Source organism: Lepeophtheirus salmonis, chromosome 12, assembly GCF_016086655.4.
Source record: "Lepeophtheirus salmonis chromosome 12, UVic_Lsal_1.4, whole genome shotgun sequence".
NCBI classification, from domain to species: domain Eukaryota; kingdom Metazoa; phylum Arthropoda; class Copepoda; order Siphonostomatoida; family Caligidae; genus Lepeophtheirus; species Lepeophtheirus salmonis.
The window spans coordinates 9,630,438-9,644,742 of record NC_052142.2 but is presented as its reverse complement, the minus strand read 5'-3'; positions in this window follow the sequence as shown (position 1 = coordinate 9,644,742).

Sequence of the window (14,305 nt, the reverse complement as noted above, 5' to 3'; positions counted from 1 at the left end):
TGTTGACTTCATGGTCACTCAGCTTTTGAAGAAATGCATTGCTTATCTCAAGTATTCAGCCTTGACCTTGCTTGACAGTTGCTGTTGCCTCTTCAAAATGTAAGGATACATCCCAAGGCTTCATCTCAGATAAGGTATCTCATTGTTGTCACATTTATGTTGAAATCTTTAGCCATCCTGGTGAGGTTCCTCCTGAAATTTCTTACAATACTTGCCTTGACGACTCCAGGCATCCTTTTTACCTTGGTCTGCCTGATCTAGGTCTCACTTGATTGATTGAGTCCCCTCGTACCTATCAATGGTTCTCTTGATGAGCATGGGGTTGACCTTTAGGCTCTTCAGGTTCCTCAAGATGGCTGGTCGATATTTGACCTTAAGGTACTCCTTGATTATAGCTTCTCTCTTGCCTTCAATTGTGATTAATAAAACTATTATTTTTTCAAAACTGTTTTTTATATTGTTTCAATGCAACCAAGGTTAATAGAAATACAAAGTTATACTATAACACGTGTACGACTGATGTTTGACTTCCACCACGCTTTTAATATTGACGTCATAGTAAATGAGTGGTTGTGTGTTTTGTCAAAATCTGTTTTTCTTTCCCCCCAGTAGGTACAATATGTACATTAAATTTTAAATTCTAGCAATAGTGATGTCATAGACTAGAAGTGGTTGCATGTTTTGTCAAAATCCGCCTGTTTTGCCCAGCAGTCTGTACAATACATCAGATTGAAAATTCTAACATGCCCGATTACATGATGGTCTAACCTTGTATTTCTATTAATGTGGGATGTAACTAGAGTTTAAACATAATATCTTGCAACTTTAGTTATAATTATATAATATAAAGTTAATATAAGAGGACTTTCAGTGGACCCTGCATACACCAAAAAAAATACTAAAATAGTCACTAAACATTTACTTGCCTCACTTAAGCAAAAGGAAGGCGAGTCGTTGGATCAATTTCTTAAAGATATAAAAATATTAGTAAAGTATTGTCAATTTTGAGTCTAAGCATTCTTGAAATACAAATGAAAATATGTAAGATCATTCATTTGTGGCCTTCCATATTCTCAAATCAGACAAAAAATCTTGGGCAGCACTAAAATCACTCTAAATGAGTCGTTTGATTAAGCCAACCCTGTATAAATGGAACTACAACAATCAGTGTCCTATGATTATGTATGCGTGGCTAACGTCGTAATAGATAAAATAAAGGTGTCGGCAAACAATGATACATTTATAGCTGCAAAGGATCGTTGTTTCTTCAGTAGGAATGGAAAGGATGCTGGTTCTAATTTAGCCGGCTAGGAAAGCCAAATGTAGGAACTTTACCAATTCAAATTTGCAACCATGGGACAAAAGAGGCCAAAATGAAAGTACACGTTGTAGCATTTATATTCTTAAGAAAATCGGAACTTTTTTTTGTCAGATTTGTGTTAATGGTTTTGGGTACATGCTCTTACAGATTCTGGAAGTTATTACATTTTTATTAGTCTAAGTAAAGTCAGAGAAATGAAACTAAAAATGCAAAAATCAGTCAAGCTAATTAGGATGGCTTGTAATGAATTCAAACTAATACTTTGGGCCTGATTCATGTGAATGTCGCACATAATGCACAGTTCTATGAGTATTTCAAATTGTTTTTATTCTTTCAGAATTGTGCACTGATGTGATCTAAGTATTTGATTTTTTGGCCTTCATTCAGAATTGTACATGACTCTGGGAGGGAAGAGAAGCCCTTTTTAATAAGCAATTTGATGTGTATCAAGGGTATTCCTTCACCTGCTTTATTTCGAAACCTCGTTCTTGATGTTAAACCTATCATAACAAAGTCACGAAAACGTTCTGAGGAGGGTAGAGAGTTTATTCATCAAAAAGTGCAGAGATTAATGGACCAGGAAATTATGAAGCCCAGTACGTTACCATGGAGGACTCAAGTGCTGATTACTATAAATGATAGTAGAAAACTAATCTTGATCGATTATTCATAAACTATAAGTAATACCTTGTTAGATGTCCATTCTTCTCCCAAAAATTGAAGAGGTACCGCATAAAGTAGCCGTCAACAAAATTTTCGTAACAGTGGATCTTAAAAGTGGATCACCAGGTAGAAACTGAAGAGAGTGAAAGAGAATATACCACCTTTGGAGCACGTGTCCATTTGGGATCACAAATGGAGTCTATAGTTTTCAAGTTGGGATATATTTCATTATAGACGATGAGAATCTGAAAAAAAAACCTATGCATACATTGAGTTCGTCACTATCTATGGAAAAAGAAATAAAATTAGTACGCCAAGAATGTAGAATTCTTCATGAGGCTGTAGATAAGTTTGGATCGATAATAAATGCAAAGATTTTAAATAAAAAAATTAAGCTTTTGGGGTATCAGATAAATAATGGTATGATGAAACCGGGTCCAAAATGTATTTAACAGTGTAAGATAACTCATCTGATAAACTGCAGAATATTCATAAGTAATTATGCCATACTAGGATTGCCTGAATGTTTCATAATGCAATATCTTGCAATCTCCCGTTTTCGATTGAAGATGTCAAGAAGGGGAGTTCCAATTGTAGGGAATGCTGGATACTGAAACCTAAATTCATAAAGAAGGACGGTAAAAATTAAAATTAATTAAAGGTACTAATCCTTTTGAAAGTTTGACCATTAATTTTGAACCTTACCTTCAAATATCAAAAATAAATATATACTTACCTTAGTAGATGAATACTCCAGATTTCCTTTCGCTTACACTAATGTATACCTCTCCTTTAATTCAGTGACTAGATGTCTTCAGGATTTTAGTGCCATTTTTGGTATGCGGTAATATATTCAATCGGACAGAGGATCACCTTTATATCGAAAGAATTAAAGACTCTAAGAAGGGTTGGTACAAGTTGTACTACGCCTTAGAATCCTCAAGGGAACGGGCAGGTAGAACGCTATAAGGACATTATTTCGAAGGCTGTAATATTAGCTCTTCAGTTTGTAGACTTCCCTAAAAAAAAATAAGAATTAATTATCAATGAAGCTCTAAGGTCTATCAGAGGCTTACTTTATACTGGTACTAATCAGACTCCGCAGGAAAGTATGCTTAGTTATCAACAGAAGATTGGCCTTCCTTAGACAATATCAACATAGTTATTAGAAGCAGAGACAGTACTTCACAAAAATCACGTGGGAAACAAAAATTATCCTTTCGTAGAAGAAGTTTAGTAATAAATTATAAAAGTGTATCCTACTTACGCTTATGTTCGCTTCGAAAATAGAAGAAATACATCTGTAACTCTAACACATTTAGCTCCAGGATCGGAGGTAGTGGATGGAAGGGAACATAATTGTTTACAAGAAGCTTGACATTATTCTGCAAAATTGTATCATTTTTCTAAGATTTTTTTTTTCCTATTTCATAAGCAATAACTGTTATGACCGGTTGTCTAACTCTGTGTACATTTGAAACCGTAAAAAGAAGTGTGGTTGACCAGTAGATTCAAATTGTAGTAGTTATATATAGCTTATGTATGTTAATAACATAGTCGTCGTTTCACATACTTTTATTTTCCTCACTGTATTTAAAATTTGAAGTATAGTTGTAAAAGAAGTAAATTATAATAACTTACAAGGTCTAGAGTGATTGAAGTATAAATAACTATATTTCATTTTGTTTTGGTCAACTATTTTAATAGTAATAATAGTATAATCCTGCAGACACCCATGACTATTACTATTGTGTTGGCTGGTAGCAATCGTTAGAACATGCTATTTATTTGTTCAGAGTCAATGACTGATTCTCCTGAAAGGAAAAAAAACACCATTAAGGCTCCAAAAACGTTATTCATATTTCTTCAAAATTGAAAACTTATCAAGAAAAAATAAATAAATTAATAATGCTATTCAGTTGAAAGTCAATGACTTTTTTTACCAAAACTATAACGCATGATAGTAAGCAAAATATCATGACGCCCTCATGAATCGTTTAATATCAATTAAGCCCGATGTGATATGTCTACAGGATGTAAAAATGGCTTTCGTAACAACATCTAACTTTCCCTGCCCTATGTGTCTCCCTAGGAATTTTAAAAGTTATTTTACCAGCTCATATATATAAAAAAAGATTTTTATTTAACATTAGTTTCAAAAAAATTGAATGAATTTTCTCTCATCAAGGAAGTTTCCCAGTCTATTGAGTCTATTGAGAATGGATGCTACCTAAATAATCCCATTCTAAATGAAGTTATGTAGCAACTTAACTTAGTAGATGTTATGATGTTAGCATCTTCAGAGGAAACAGTTTCCTGGATGATGGGGCTTCATTATTCAAGAATTCATCATGCTCTCGTCTCAACACCATTTTTTTTCAAGAATAAAGACTGCCAAGTATCGTCCAGAACCTAGTTCAGATCATACCAAAATTTATTTTTAAGAAGAAGGGATTCTAAGGACTATGAAAATAAGACTAGTCGACTCTTTTGATTCAAATGCCAGCAAGCTACTATAAAGTTTAACAGGATTATTAAATTATCATCATGTAGATACAAGGGCTGCAGTAATGCAAAAAAGTACAAAAAATGTGTAAGATATTTCAGATAATGGGTCCCTTTTTTTAAGAAGCTACACGTCAGACTTAGTTAATAATTATCAAATATCAGAAGTTTCAGAATATGATATGAAGAAAAAGGTGTAAAAAGAAAATAGCTACGCTCAGCGTATAAAAAACTTGATGAGGAAAAAAAACCTTGCAGCATCATCAATTAGCAAAATTATACGTAACGAAAATAATTTATGTAAAATGGCGGACATCTTTAGTGCATTTCACGATTCTTTCCAACCCTTATTTGTTATAAAGGGTCCAAAAATTGCAGTTAGAAAAAACAAATACATACTCCAGTTTTCACCTCTGCTAATATAAATGAATATATTAAGAAATTTTTCTGGGGTAATAAAGCCTCAGGTCCCAATGGAGGGGGAAGTTTATTTTTTAATCTTTTAGAGAACAAATAATTCCAAACTTATTGAAAGTGGCAAACCTATGGAAAAATTTGTGGAATTGCCAAAGTCTTTTTAGGTCTTATTGCCAGACAAATAGAGCTGATTCTCAACAAAAGGATCGGATCCTATCAGAAAGGCTTTTTGAAAAACAAGAAGATTTCAGATATATCACGCAACATTCAATATTCTATAGAATCAATGGGTTCGAATAATATATTCGGTGCTATCATTGCAATTGATTTCAGTAAAGCGTTTGATTCTATTCATCATTGTAAAATCCTTTATCCTGTCAAACAATTACTGTCCACTCGTTTTTTTAACCCAGTGAGGGCAATGTTATTAATTTTGACCTCTATAATCACCTTGGATGGTCATGAAAATGCTCCAATTCTTCTTAAAAGGAGCTGCAGACAGGGATTCAGGTGGCTCTCATTTATTGCTGCAATTGAGAAAATTGCTATGAATATTTAGAGATAGTACTCTGGATTTGGAGTTAATTTTGGAAACAAAATACCTCTTTAGACATATATGCCGATGAAATAACTTTTCATCTGGAATGGAATTTGAAATTGCAGTTGAAGAAGAGGATTGAAATTTTACTTTCGTTCTTTGCATAGTACAAAAAATTATCAGGTTTGGAATTAAATTAAAAGAAAACCAAAATCTTCCCATTGTGGAGTTGACTCCTGAAAAGGATTAAGAAATTTAGGGATGCTCGGTTCTTGATATTGATTGGGAAAGACACGGAGAGTCTGTTTAAACTAATACTGTTTAGAAAGGCTTATAAACCTTAAGATAGCTGAATAGAGGAGATTGAACTTGCAGACGTGTATCGACATGTACAACGTAAAGTTGATTCCTTCAGTGATTTATTTAGCTACCGCTTTGGGCGTTCGAAACTAAAGAAGGTGGGCTATAGGATTTCTTTCACTAAGGCTATATTCAGGCTCTAAAAAGGCCAAGGAGACAACTTGGGATACGGCTAGTTCAGCTACGTCATGTTTAACCTAAAATATATAGAAAGATTATAATTGATTTATCCTGTAATCCAGAAAAAGAATGGCGTTCTGTCGTTTTTAATAGAAAAATCTATGAATATATTATGATGTTAAAAGATTTAGATAATTCACTTCTGTTTGACATATCTCCTTCTTGGACTGCCTCCAAAGAATTTTGTAGACAGCTTCTACGACATATCATTCGGCTTATCATATGGACATTATTCGTCAGTTTTCAAAAAAAAAAAAAAAAAAAAAAGGCGTTCTTTGGACCTTTGGATAGCCTAAGTAGTATCGAGATTGAGACTCTCTCCAAAGAAATTTTTAACTATCTATGATATGTTTACAATACAAGAGTCACGAGCTAAGCATGGAAATTTTTATTATCCTTGGCTAAAAGCAGAATTCCCTATACCTTGACATTCAAAGATATTACTTCAGACTCCCTTGTAACATAATGCAAAGAAAATTTGTCTAACTTATATTGATCTTCTTGACCTACCCAAAAAATGGGAAAAAGTAACAATGGAGTCCCTCCCCTCACTTTTGTCAAGGAGGATATGAAATTTAAGGCTAAGCTCCAATTTTCGACCAACTGTATTTACTTCAACTCTCCCTGTAGAATTTTAACTTAGTCATATATGCATTTGCAAGATGACAATATTATTATCTGGCCTTCGATATTTCTTTGCTTTGAATATTGATCTATTTCGTTTGAGTGACTAGCTTATCCAGTACTCATTTGCCTACATTATTTTTTGGAATTCCCAAAGGGAAGGAAAAGGTGACCACAGAAACTATGGTTGTCTGCTTTGCTCTAGTTAGTGCTAAATCATACATAGCTACTTGCCTCACTTCTGGGTGTTCAATATGCGTTCACTCTCTGAGAAATATTTTCATTGCATCTGCAGCAAGATATGCAGCCTTTTCCTAAAGAATCCCCGTTAGGACTATAGAACATGGAAATACGCTGTAGACACTGTTCGATTTTTTTTCACGTTGATCATGCAAGTTCTATTCACCCCTTAAATGGTGGCTAAGTAGATACTTGATGATGAGGACAAGAACATCGAAAACATAGTTGTTGTTTGTTTGTTTTAATTTAATTATTTTTATATTTTAAGTACTCATATTTTGTAGTGGTAGACATAAGTTTTGTCTGCTTCAGCGGACCAAAAAACCTTACTCAACCGTCCACCAATCATATAGGTATGTAAATATAGATGAATTAAGTCATAATTAATTATTAAAATCTATTATATATATGTAACTTATGACCAATTCATAATAGTACTGAGTTATTATAATAAAATTACATATTTGTAGCACGTCCACCCAAAAGGAAGCTAGATAATTTTTCTCAAAATTGAACATGGAATGCATTTTCCAACAAATTATAGTTCATTTAAATGAAAAAAGGATTCTGATTAATCCTTTGGAGGCACCACAAATTGTACTTAAAGTAGCCAAAACTCACCGGCACATTTATAGAATTAGTAAATTAATAAATTATATCTCTAAGACAATATTGGGGCCAAATTAAGTCGGATAGATAAAACGGAGGTTTTAAACTACAGTTAACACTCTCGGGTATCTCAATTCATCGCAGAAATTTGAATTCAAATCCTGTAATTTACCGTCATATCTCTTTCAAATATTGCCTGTCATTTTATAAATATAAATGATTGAACCTTTGAATATAAAACACGTTTTCCGCTTCCCGTGATACATTTCTGATAACTAATAAATTACTGCAATTATTTCAAGAGTACTTAACAGCCAAAAATAAAAAACAAAGACGCACACAACATTTTTCGTATGGATTTAAAGTACTTCACATTGAGTTGATATTTGAGTTAGATATTACGTTTAACGTTACTGGTTGCAAATGTGAAGTACTTTACAGCCAAAAAAAAAAAAAAAGAAGCACACAACATTTTTCGTATGGAGTACTCTTGAAATATTTAAGAGCGTGAGAATTTGTTTCATTGAATACAAGATAAATTAAATTATTACAACATAAAAGGGACATAAATAATAGTTATGTACTTTTTAGAGTGGATTGTTGCAGTAATTTATTAATTATCAGAAATGTATGATGGGAAGCGGAAAACGCATTTTAACAGAGAGTTGGTGATTTGTTCTATCTGTCAGAAGGAAATACAGAAGGACAACTTTAATGATCACAAAGTTAAACTCCATAAGAATGACCCCAGCTGCAAGTATCAAGTGAAAATTGATCATAAGAAGCAGAAAACATTGAACTTTACTGTTAAGAAAACTTCCTCTGCTACATCCTCATCCTCAGTCACTGCCTCCTCCTGTCCCGATGACCCTGTTCCAGTTGAGGCCTTACTGCCTGAACCAAGATCTGAAAAGTCCGTTTCTGCTGAAGAGAAAGTTACTGCAGACACAGAAAATAATGGCGACTCATCAAATTACCCCAGCGGACGGATTTCTCATGGAATAAGACTTCCTAACCTCGATATCGGACCAATCTTCTCTCCCGAGCAGCTCTCTGTAGTCAACAGCAACAATATTCCCTCTGCAGAGGACTCTGAGACTAGCGACAATGTTCAGGGAGGTGAAAAGAGCAAGACTGAGGAGATGGAGTTTGTGGACGGAGGCCCAGAGTAACCTGTCGTCTTCACGAGCCAGCTGGGTGACCCGATACTTACCAGGCGGGAGCCAAAGCGGAAGGACATCCAGACCCGAACCCAGAGTGGAGACTGAGCGGGAAACTGTGCCTAAAGTCGACAGAGCAAGTTACAAACATACAGTCCTCAGATAGATGACAAATACTCCAGAACTTTCAATAGGATTGGTTCCGTAAGTTCCCGTGGCTAGAATATGACGAGGTTGAAAAGTCAGCCAAGTGTTTTGCCTGTTCCAAATTTTCCATTTCCAACCTTGGGAAATTTGAGTTCAAAACATGGAAAAACAGTTCCTCGTTGAAAGTTCATTCTAACAACAAAAAACAACTGTCGATGGAAAAGTGGATCAATTTCCTCATATCAAAGAGAAAGAATACCTCGGTTCTCGGCCATGTTCAGTCTCAACATGCTGAGGAAGTCGTGAAGTGGCGAGCTTATTTGAGGTATCTTTTCCAAACTGTTGGGTTCCTCGCAAAGTAAGGATTGGCTTTTAGGGGCAATTCTGAAACACGAGAAAAGTTGACGTAATCAAATGAAAACAATCGAGGAACCTTCTTGGAGCTTTTGTCTCCTGCGTTCACACGACATTCATATTCTCAAAGATAAACTGGTGGCCGAAGTCAACAAATTTGGTTCAGCTGGGGCAGGTTTTGCCAAATGGACTGCACCTGACATCCAAAATGAGCTGATAGAGATTATAGCATCCAAAGTGACGAAAAATATAATTGAAGATGTCAAGACTTGTGCCGGCGATGATGACTACTGGTTCTCTGTGATTGTTGATGAGACATCAGATATGTCAAAAACAGAGCAGTTCAGTCTGTCATTGGGATATCTGACGAGTGAAGGCATCAAGAAAGAGAGCTTCCTCAAGCTTGTAAAAGTTACCCAGACTGATGCAAATATTTGTTTGAGAAGCTTCACGAGGCTGTCAAGGATCTCGGCCTTAACCCCGCCCGCACTGTCTCCCTGGCCGCGGACGGTGCCTCCAACATATCCGGCATCAAGAAGGGTCTTGCTGCCAGGTGGAAGGAAGCAGCCCCACTGTGTGTCTACATCCACTGCTACGCCCATGTCCTCAATCTTGTAGTCAACGATCTTCTCTCAGATGTAACCCTGTTAAGAAATACAATGGGGACAGCACAAATTTTATACAACTTCATTGAAGGGTCACCAAAGAGGTCAGCAATCTACAAGTCGGTGAAGATAACAAGTAAAGATGAGGAGCATGCCAAGGTGATGACCCTGAAGAACCAGTCTGCTACCCGCTGGAGTCTCCGCTACGATGCTGTACACGCTGTATCTCTAGGGATGGTCAGCATCATGAAGACCCTCATAACAATGAGAAAAGATAAAGATACATTGTCGAGTTCAACAGCAACTTCTCTGCTCAACAGCATCTTTAGTCACGAATTTGTTTTCGGCATTGCACTGTTGAAGACACTCCTCGGACACACATCTAGCTTGTCAGATGAACTTCAAGGCAGAAAGGTGATTAGGACTCTTGAAGATCTTAAGAATGAGAAAATCTTTGAATCAATCTGGAAACTTGCTGAGTTGAAGTCGTCTGAGATGAAATCAGTATTTGACCAGGAGGACTCAATTGATTTGGAATTCAAGGAGGTGAAGATTCCAAGGAGAATAAAGTGGAAAGGAACAACTGAATCCTACTTCTGTGAAACACATTTCGATGTTGCAATCAATAAGATTGTATTAGAGCTTGAGAGCAGATTTGCCACCGACGATACAAACATCACAATGGATCTCATTGCAATCGTCAATGACAGTGAAGTGGAGACCTGTGTTACTGAGCGTGTCACTACAGACTTGAACTCGAGCAGCTCCAGTCCGACCAAGCAATCTTCCAGCAATTCAAGGTTAATATTATAATGTTTCATTTTGCATTATATGTTTAAAATTTATGTTTCTCTAGGCAGATATTGACACAGAAGACATGGTTTCGTCACAAATTGCTGCGGAGTTAATAAGCTCGGGAGTGTTCCGCCTGATGCCGGAGCTATACAAGGTGATCGTTATCCTGGCCTCAATGTCCATCAGCAGCTGTGAGGCGGAGCGGTCATTCTCCTGTCTCAGAAGACTCAAGGATCACATGAGGACCACCATGGACCAGGAGAGGCTCTCCTCCCTCACCCTCTTGAACATGGACAGGGTGATGGTGGACAAGGTGCTCCATGAAGACATGAACAGTTTGATTGACACCTTTGTGTCAAGGAAAGAGAGGAAAAACTTCTTCTTCTAATCATAATAAAGAACACATGCATTTTTTTTTTTTCATTTTTTCAAACACATCCCCACGTTTACATGCGAGTTAAGAACATCAAGACTTGTGAACATAATTTATTTTCTGTCTATGTAACCGTTTCATGGTATATTATAATCTCGTTCATTATCTTCATCCGTTATTATTTTAAAAATATTTAAGAGGTTTAAATTGTTTGACTTAATTGTATAGTTCAAAAATTTGCTCTCATTCTTGCACCGTGCATTTTATACTCCATTATACTCCTTCCTTTATGAATAGGTCGGCATTGACTTTCCGTCTAGAGTTTTTCCTTTTCATTTTATTTTTCCCAATGTTTGCCTGAAGAAAATAATGGTCAGACAGTCCATTGGACAATATTCTTGCAAGATTTAATCTATGCTGTAGCATTTGCCCTGTTTAAATATCCCACGTTCACCACTGAAAATCAACCGTTCACCCTTGTAAGCGGACCGAAAAATCTTAATATTATCTAAATATAATGATAGTGTTGCTTTCTTACATTTATTCTCTCAGCATAACTACTAGTGCGTGAGTTTCTATTTTATGTAATCTAATTATCGCTTATCTTTTGCCGTTAAGGATGAAATTGACAGATTAATAAAAAGGAAAATCATTAGTAGTGATAAAATTGTATGTATTTAAAAAAAAAGGAAAACAAAAATCAAAATAGTAACACTGACAGCTAGAATAATGTTTTGGAGGAGAGCAGCTTAGCTGTCATGGGACTTCATTACATCAGCTAAAATCCGTTGTGACGAGGGAGGAGGGGAGAAGGAAATATAGAAAGACATGAGCAAAAATCAATTATAATCTGTGTCCAACATAGACTTACTATTATAACTGCGCAACAAATCCTCAAAATATATTAATGTTAAATCACGTATCATAAAATATATCGCCAGGCAATTAGAGAACATCAAACCCATCATTACAAAGAGCTGTGGTTAGTACTTAAAAATAATATCTAAGCATTGTGAGATCTGAGATACAAGAGTAACTCCTATTTAAAAGAACATTCAAGGATTAACTCTAATAAGCAGACCATATTAACCAAACTCCAGAGGTCTAAAGAAGCACAATTAAAGTTATTTTATGTACAAATAAAATATGTGAAGGATATATTGATGGAGAATGCTCCAAATAACTACAAGATTAAAAGAAGGATGGAGAAAATAAGGGAAGCCCTTGAAAAATTCAATCAGAAAACGGAGGTGATTTCAGCATAAATAAATGAATAATCCCCAGATATTGAAGCCAAAAATAATATAACCATTAATAGAAATTGAGTGTGAAGATGATCAATATTTGGAATCAAACTTACCCTATACAAAGATCGATCGGATTGAGACGAAATATAAAGACTCATCAATAAATTCATGTTTAACCACCTAATCAAATCGAAGTCGAGATTAGTTATTCAGACTTCCTTAAACTAATGGATATGTTGCTCATCCAAATTCCTCACATAAGTTCAACTTATCGTTAAGATTCCTGCAAGCACAAATATGACTCTAAATGAAGTAATAAAAAACATTACTGAATACTTAAAAGAAAAAAGACAAGCAGAAGCGACTCGATACAAATTATTTAGAAGGAATCAAGGGTATACAGAAATATTCGATGAATTTTTGTTTGCTTGAAAATTTTAGCTGAAGAGGCAGAAATTTTCTAAATGAATGCAGAAGATTGGTTAGCTGCATTAAAAGAATAATTGATTTCTCAATCTTTGGTATCTGTACAAAGTATAAAGTCATATAACAAATCAAAATAGAAGAGTTAGAACAACAGCAAATAATTTTTTTTATTTATTCTGATCAGAACAAAAATTAAAAAAAAAAAGAATTTGCCATTAATGAAGATAAAATTATTGGAATATGCAAAGCCATTTCCCTTATGGAGCAAGACAAATTACATTTTCTTATTGTCAACAACTTTACGAAATGTATGATTATATAGTCAAAAAGGAAGTAAACGTTAAAATTGAAGAGAAAATCACATATTGGTGTCATCCGATTGTAATAGTTCCTAAGCCGAATGGGAAAATTAGATTAAAAAATATGTTTAACTAAATCAAACTCACAGGTTAAAAAATTTATTAACCCGATGAAGACTCCAAAAGAGGCCGTATCAGAAATTTAACCAAAATCAAGATGTTTTACGAAATTTGATGCTGTTTATGGATATAAGCAGATGCCTCTAGAAGAGAAAAGCCAAAGATTGCCCACTTTTATCACAACTTAAGGAAAATATTTTTTCAAGAGAGCTCCAATGGGATTTATCTCCACTAGAGATGCTTACAACCAATGTTGTGAAAGCCTGGGAAGGAATATCAATTATTACACAAAGAAGTGTGATATACTGACTGTTGACAAAGATTTTGAAACTCACATTGAAAGAGTTAGAAAAATCCTAATGAGATATTGTGAATTTGGAATCACTCTTACTCCACAAGAGTTTGAATTCTCTTTTGAGAAATATAGTTCGTTGGGTATAAAATCAGTAAAGATAGGATTACTGCCGATAATAAACAATTCAAGGACATTTGTGAATTCACCATGCCTACAAATACAACATAATTGAGATTATTTATGGGCTTAGCTTATAAATTAGTAAGTTTTTCGTCAAAATTAAGTACAAAAGCTGATCCATTAAGATATCTTATTAAAATAAAGAATCAATTCACCTGCAATGAGGTCTGCTTTAAAGCATTAAATGACTTGAAATACATCTTATTAAAACCATCTATTTTAGCTATTTTAAACCAATGAGAGAAACACGTCTGGAAACAGATGTATCAAGCAATAAAGTACTTGGATTTAATTTGTATTAAGTCCAATATTTTCATAAAACAAATTCCTAGAGTTTTTGAAAATAATTGCGCAATTTGGTAACCGTCAAGACTGTAGTATTCACAGAGTAATGGCATGGCTGAAGCAGCGGTGAAGAACATGAAAAAAAATAGTTATAAACCCTCGGGTTACGCGGGATACTTAAGGGTATCACTGGACCCTTAAAACCCACCGCCATAGTATCACATAAATCCAAATAACCCCTCCAATACCAAAAAATAGTTTCAAGACCTCTGGCTGGGCGTGGAAGTCTTGGCAGTTTTAAAAACCAAGTGTCACGGGCCGAATCAACAAGGTGCATCTCTCACATTTGCTATTTTAAAAAAAAAATCTTATAGGCTATCTTAGTTCAATGTATACTCCTGTAATATTACTTCAGCACGCACATATTATTGACATTTTATTTAACCCTCCTTCATGGCATATACAATATAATCATTATGCAATTTTTTTAAAGATTAAAAGCCTAAGACCCTTTTGTGGAGTGAGGACTTTATTCTATATTTCTTACAATCTATAAGATGGC